This window comes from Triticum aestivum, chromosome 5A (genome assembly GCF_018294505.1).
Source record: "Triticum aestivum cultivar Chinese Spring chromosome 5A, IWGSC CS RefSeq v2.1, whole genome shotgun sequence".
Taxonomy (NCBI): Eukaryota; Viridiplantae; Streptophyta; class Magnoliopsida; order Poales; family Poaceae; genus Triticum; species Triticum aestivum.
Window position 1 is genome coordinate 462413687 of NC_057806.1, and position 7630 is coordinate 462421316.

The 7630-nt window shown below is 45.8% G+C and overlaps 1 pseudogene; it reads left to right on the forward strand.

Moving 5' to 3' along the window:
- Window positions 1-1246: 1246 nt before the first annotated feature.
- Window positions 1247-3647, forward strand: LOC123101390 (protein DETOXIFICATION 27-like; annotated as a pseudogene).
- Window positions 3648-7630: the final 3983 nt, after the last annotated feature.

Here is a 7630-nt window from a genome sequence, read left to right on the forward strand (position 1 = left end):
AAAGTTGTGTCTTGTGTGCATCAAAATGATACAGAGAATGGGGTAATCCTCCTTTAAGAAAAAATGTACTACCAAGATGGGCATGACACAAGTACCTCGTCACCTCACAAAGTAGTTTACATGAAACACGAGATTAGCGGGAAACTTTGAGACAAGAAAAGGCCAAAAGAAGTGAATATCCATTTCTGAGCCCAGCCTCATCTGCACCCGGTCAAAAAAAAGTTCACAAAAAAATCAAAAAAAAATCCAATTTTTTTGCATGGTAGATAATTTGATGCGTGAGATGCGCTTTAAATTCAGACATTTGGACATATGAGTAGCTCTCGGCAGAAAAGACAAATTAAGTCAAAACAATACATGAACGGTAAACTTTTTTACAAACCCTAAATTTGTCTTTTTTGCCGAGAGCTACTCAGATGTTATTGACTTATTTGTCATTATCATTTTATGTTTATGCTTTAGTGATTGTAGCTTTTTCACTGAAAAGAGCGCCATCAATTTGTCTTCACTATTATGTTTAGTTTTCATATGTGTGCTAAACAAAATTACTCCGTTATATTTAGGAAATTGGCTAGGTCCCGCCAAAATTTAGTGAAGTAAAAATACTCCACTAAACTTTACTAGGTCGGATACTTCTCTATTTTTTAGGGATCGGCTAGAGTTGCTCTAAGCTAGATATCTTGCAACCGGCGGTCACCATCGGCTGGGTTGCCGACGTCCAAAACGAGCCAGAAACTAGGTCTTTTTAACTTAGCTTGGCCTGGGTCACCATAACCCCAACCTCTTGTAAGACCTAGACGGCTAGACTGTGTATTTATTTACTCCTTGTTAATACATCGGCAGCAAATTGCCAGTTCTTGTATGTGTTTACTCCTCCTTATCATGTCGGCAGCAAAATTGCCAGTTCATCAGAAAAGAAAAAATGGTGGAAGGCTAAGTTTCCAGCAATACACCGACTCCACCACTCCCGCCTTTACATGCGTAGACCAAGTACATTTTTTTGGGAAGAAAAACACTGATTGGTTCAGTGCGGTTTTGATTCCGAGACCGACAAATTTAGATAGCAGTACTAATCCTCGCCACATCCACATGGCAGATTAATTATTCTCCAGCGTGCTGCATCACCGTTGCAAACTACAGATTCCAAGCTAGATCTAGCTAAGCATACAATAGTTGTTTTTCCAGACGAAGAGCATATATGTTTACCTCCAATCTGCACATCTAGTCAAGTAGCCATACAATGGAGATGGAGAGGCAGAAGAACGCACCACTTCTCGTGAGGAGGACGAAGGAGAGGGAGGGCCAGGTCCAAAGGCTAGCCAGCGAGGTATGGGAAGAGTCCATGAAGCTGTGGGAGGTGGTCGGCCCGGCCGTGTTCATGAGGCTGGTCCTCTACAGCCTGAACATCATCAGCCAGTCCTTCGCCGGCCATCTCGGCGACCGTGAGCTCGCCGCCTTCTCCATCGCCAGCACCGTCGTCTCCGGCTTCAACCTCGGCTTCTTGGTACATAATGCTCCTCTCGCAAGTCTCGGCTGCCTATCGATCTCTGTTTTTTATGCGTCGAAAATTACGTTTGCTCACACACTCCTGTCGGGCATCATTGACTCCTACGACGAAAAGCATCCATTGACTTCACAAATGTCACTCCTAATCTTGATGAACCGCAGCTTGGCATGGCAAGCGCGCTGGAGACGCTGTGCGGCCAGGCGTACGGCGCGAAGCAGTACGCGATGCTGGGCGTGTACATGCAGCGCTCGTGGCTTGTCCTCCTGGCTTTCGCGGCGCTCCTTTCCCCGACCTACATCTTCAGCGGGCAGCTGCTCCGCGCGCTCGGCCAGCCCGCCAATCTGGCCCGCGAGGCCGGGGCCGTCAGCGCCTGCCTGCTCCCGCTGCACTTCATGTACGCCATCCTCCTGCCGCTCAACAAGTTCCTCCAGTGCCAGAGGAAGAACGCGGTCACCGCGGTCACCACCGCCGTGGCGTTCCCGGTGCATGCCGCGGTGACCTGGCTGCTGGTCAGCTACCTCGGGCTCGGGGTCGTCGGCGCCGCCATCGCGCTCAACTTCTCGTGGGCGCTCGTCGTGGCGCTGCAGCTCGCGTACGCCGTCGGCGGCGGCTGCCCGGAGACGTGGGGTGGGTTCTCGTCGTTGGCGTTCGTGGACATCTGGGGGTTCGTCAAGTTGTCCTCCGCATCCGGAGTCATGTTGTGGTATTTATTTATTGTATTTTTCATCACGGCGCCTTCAACTTCTGGTAGGTAGTAACTATAATACCAGGGAGACACATCAAAAAAAGATGAAACTCATGGACACTAGCACCCATGGTTTATTGATATAGGAGAAAGCATCCCTTGTGAGAAACCAGAAATTCGTCTCTGACGTGGCTCGAACCCTGGTTGCTGGAGACGCCACTACGCTCCCTTGCCACTAGGCTATAGCCTAGTTCTCAGGGAGACACATCAACTTTATAATATATTTTTCTCTTTTCTTCTCTTGCTTATGGATGCAGCTTGGAGAGTTGGTACTACAGGGTTCTGATCTTCGTCACTGGGTACATGAAGAACGCGGAGCTTGCCGTGGATGCCTTGTCTATCTGGTAGAAATCTCTTACCTCCATTTTACATTGGCTAGACACAACTATTGAGATGATTTCTAATATTTTTGCCATGAACAGCTTGAGTTTGAATGGATTGGAGATGATGATCCCATTGGGGTTCTTGGCAGGCACCGGGTAAGCAAAGTACACCAGACATTGACACTCCACCACTCTTTGCCTCCTTCCGAAACAGTATATTGAATCCCGACACCCTCCCCTGGTTTTGTTTTGAAAGGGTGCGGGTCGCCAACGAGCTCGGCGCGGGCAACGGACGCGGGGCGAGATTCGCGACGATGGCGTCGACGACGACCTCCTTTCCGATCAGCATCTTCTTCTGCTTGGCGGCGTTGGGCCTCCACGGCAGGCTCGCCCTCATCTTCTCGTCGAGCAAGGCCGTGATCGACGCCGTGGACGACATCTCCGTCCTGCTGGCCCTCACCATCCTCCTCAACGGAGTCCAACCCGTCCTTTCAGGTACGAACAGTTAGCTCGAGCCACATATGCAGAAAATAGGAAATAAGCTTGATGTTGCATCTGTGATCTGCAGGAGTTGCAGTTGGGTCAGGTTGGCAGGCGCTGGTTGCGTATGTGAACATTGGGAGCTACTACCTCATCGGTGTCCCGCTCGGCGCTCTGCTGGGATGGACCTTCCATCTTGGTGTACATGTAAGCTTTTTGTTTATCCTTTGACTTGGGAGAAATGGTACGCTGTCTCATATCGTAAATTAATACTGCTACTGCTGCTAACAGAGAACATAATTCTTCACTTGTGCAGGGAATTTGGGCGGGAATGATCGGTGGCACGACGGTCCAGACGCTGATCCTCGCCTACATGACCATGCGATGCGACTGGGATCAAGAGGTTTGGTTGTTCGCCCTTCATATCTGCCTAATTTTCTTTAGTGGAAGCCAAAATTACTGTAACAACGACACAGTGCTTTTGCACCACTTCCTTTGCATTGGGTGGTCACTCAAATGTGCTAAAATCGTGATGCTTTTGCAGGCCTTGAAAGCAAGTAACCGTATGGGGCTGATGTGAAGCTCCGATTGATCAGTCCGAAGAAGCCTGTAGTCATGCATCGAACAAGTGTAGATGGTGTAGTTAGAAGTGAATGTATTTCTTTTGAGCGAACTCTGGTTTTTTTTTCATTCTTTTGTTACCGTTTTTTTATTATTCTTTTGTTACCGTTTATTTAAAGGCCCCATTTGCATTGAGCTGGTCAGGCTCGGCCCGGTCCAGCCGACCAAATTATTTGAGCCAACCATGGGCCATTAGGCAGGTCCAATTCGTCAGGCCCAGGCACGCTCATAGAAGCTTACTCCGGCCCAATAGTCTGGAGTACACGGTTAAGCTGACAGGACACATTGCCTCAGAAAAAAAAAAACTGACAGGACACAGGGGGAAAGGAGCTGTCCAGAACGGGGCCCGAGCTAGTGGCGAGCCGGAAGATGACGGGAAACAGCTCGCTCGCGGATGGTGAGCTCACTATCCGTTTAATATTCGGAGCGTGCTTGGCCGGTTGATGTTTGCTTCTTGTTCGCGTCTCTCACTTTCGCGACTCGGAATCAATGGTCGACCGTGTGTACGCACGCACGTAACAAGTTGCGTTATTGACTTATACTAGCTCTCAACCCGGGTACTCCAGCAAAATTGATCCGTCAAAGATGCCGGTAATCCATCCGTCGAGGCGTGGAGCGAAACACAGGTCGATCTTGTGGCACCGCGGTAACGCCACATGTGCATTTTACGTAGCTCACCTACGCGCGCATTGCATCCACATGATTATGTTTTTTTTTTGCGACGAAACCACATGATTATGTTAAGCGCGCGAAGAAGTCTAAAGCACAAGCACCGAATTGGGTGGTTTTTACCCAATATGGATGACAACATAATCTTCGGATTGGGCCTTCACCTCCTTCGATATAGGCTTAGTGTTGGTCCTATATATATGATCATACTGTTGTTGTTTTGTCTTCTTTCATTTTGTTATCGAGAATGCTAAATTCTTGCCGACTGGCAGTTTGCAACAGATCCGAACGGTTCGTTCACCGTTGGATCTGCATCGAACGTCCGACGCAAGTTTCATCTCGCACCTTTTTTTTGGCTACCCACGCATGTCTAGGAGGCAGTTTCCTTTTTTCCGGCCACCAGGGAGTTTCCTTATTTTTCAGCGCGGGAGTTTCCTTTTTTTGGCCATCATTCCCGCGAGGGAGTTTCCTTTTTTTTCCGGCCATCAATCCCTCGCACAAGTTTCCTTTTTTGGGTCCCTCGATCTGGTTCAATTTCTCGCAAAAAAAATGGGGAGCTTGGAGTCGAACCTCATACCCCTATAGGTTAGTTATGAACTCAAAAACCACTTGGGCTGGCTCGGCTTTGATAACAAATCTAGTTTTCTTTTCTTTTGTACCTTCACATATCCAGCCAAAAAATAACAAAGAAAGGAACGTCGGGTAAATAGCATGGTGCATAGGATTCGTACATGGGGTCCCTACCTAACTAAGTTGATGTCCATTAACCATCTCAAACTAAGTAGATTGTTTGTGTGAACTAAGCTCATTTTGTCTTCGGATTGAAAAAAATATGGATCCGGCAAAAAAATTCTTAAAAACAAAACCCCGGTAAATTCTATGTAAATAGCATATACACCATGCACCTGATATTTTACACAAAAACACCGCAGTAACTTTGATTGAGCAAAAAAGTTGTTAAAAAGATTAAAAAAAATACCCCTCGATAACTTCTGTGTAAATAACATGATAACATAAGCCCCGTTGACCTGATAACTTATCTACATCACCATGACACCATTGACCCAAGAAAAAATGGTTGAAAACATCCTATGATAATTACTATGTAAATAGCATGGTAATTTATGCCCCTCGTCACCTCGAGAAAGCTATTTTTCAGTCGACTGGAAATTCGCTAATAGATCTGAACGATTCGGTATCCGACCGATCGGCATCTCATGGTCACGGTCGAGCGAGTAAACTACTCCTTCCGCACGTCCCGCGTGCGAGAAATCAGGGTCCCCGGGTCCCCACGTCACCCATGCAGCGTCGCACGTTCTACGCCCGAGGAACGGCTTGATAACTTATGTGTTATAGACGTGATAATTTACATAGCACATACCTGGTATTGACCTAAAAAATCATCAAAACATATCAGCATGTGATCTAGTTTCAAAGGTCTCGTCGCGACGAATCTTTATGTGAAGACAGTTTCTTAATCCCATGGACAGTTTGAGCTACAAAACATTTTGAATTTTCAGTTTTGAAAAGAATCTAGGCTGACATCATCATTTTTTTATGCATGCATGCGGTTAGCTGCTAATTAAACTAACTATTAGTGGACAGTGAACACACACATAAAAAGGAAACGATATGAGCTATGTCGGAAGTTAGCACTACCCTTATGTGAATAGCATGGTAACTCACATATCGCATACCTGATAACTTATGTAGCTCGGTCCTAATAACTTTGGCATGGGGGGAGGGGGAGAGGGGGTTGATGAAATATCCCCTCGGTAACTTTTGTGTGAATAGTATGGTAACTCACATATCGCAGACCCGATAACCTATGTACCTCGGTCCTAATAACTTTGGCATGGGGGGATGGGGGGGTGTTGATGAAATATCCCCTCGGTAACTTTTGTGTGAATAGCATGGTAATTCACATATCGATGTCCTGATAACTTTGACATGGGGGGGGGGGGTGATGAAATATCCCCTCGGTAAGTTTTGTGTGAATAGCGCATGGCAACTCACATATGTGGACCTGATTACTTATGTACCTCGGTCTTGATAACTTTGGCATGGGGGGGGGGGGGGGGGGGGGTTGACGAAATATCACCTCGGTAACTTTGTGTGTGAATAGCATGGTATCTCACATATCGCAGACCATGATAATTTATACCTGGTAATATCTGTAAACAACGTGGTAACATATGTAGCTCAGGCATGATACCTTGCTTAGCTCAGAAGCGGTAACTTTTGATCCGAAATAAAAGTTGTCTGAACAAATCAATATAGTATCTAGTTTTGATGCTTTCTTCGAGAACCTTTTCGATCGGACCAACGGTTTGAGCTACAAAAATTTTGAAGTTTCGAAATAAAGGGGAATCAAGGATGACATCAAATTTTTGGTATTCTAATTGCATGTGGGGAGAATTCGAGGACAACTTTTATGCCCTGGTAAATTTTATATAAATAAGATGGTAACTTACGTATCATTGACGTGATAACTTGCTTAGCCTGGGCCTGATAACTTTTGACCCCGACAAAAAGTCGTCGAAACATATCAACATGGGATCTAGATTCGAAGATCTCGTCGCGACGAATCTTTTATGTGAAAACAGTTTTTCAATCCGAGCTATGCTTTGTGCTACAAAACATTTTAAAGTTTGAATTTCAAAGAAATCTTTGATGACATCAGCAGTTTTATTTTTCTATGCATGCATATTTAACAATGCAGTTGCAAGCTCACGCGCGCATGCAAAGTCGTCATCGCTCGTCGTGCATGCATGTGTCTTTGCGTGCTCGTCCGTGCCTATTGCTAAAATCCTGCCGTCTGATCGTTAGCACGGTCCTTTTGTTATTGCATGTTGTGTGTATTTTAGTTATGCAGGGGTCGGGTGTTACTGATCATGCTTTGTATCAGCTTGATGCTATAATTTGAGTCAATACAAGTGCTCATTATCGAAAATATTCAGTGTTTGTCTTCTTTACAAATGTTGCTCTACCTGCATTGCATTATTCACTATGGCCAGTCGGTACCTTCAGTCGTGTAGGGAATTTTTTTTTTGAAACGTGTAGGGAATTTCAAATAGCAGGATATGCATATGTACTGCTCATCGCTGACAAATAGGTCATATTAAGTATGTGATCAAAAAATTACTATAAAACAATACTATTTTTTTGAAAATTCTTCTTTGTAGGCATCATGACAAGGGTTTCTGTAGTTGTCCCGGTCCCTCTGGCCAACCAATGTGAGGATAGTAGGAGGACTCGTTGTAGCCACTGTCCTCTCCTTGTCAT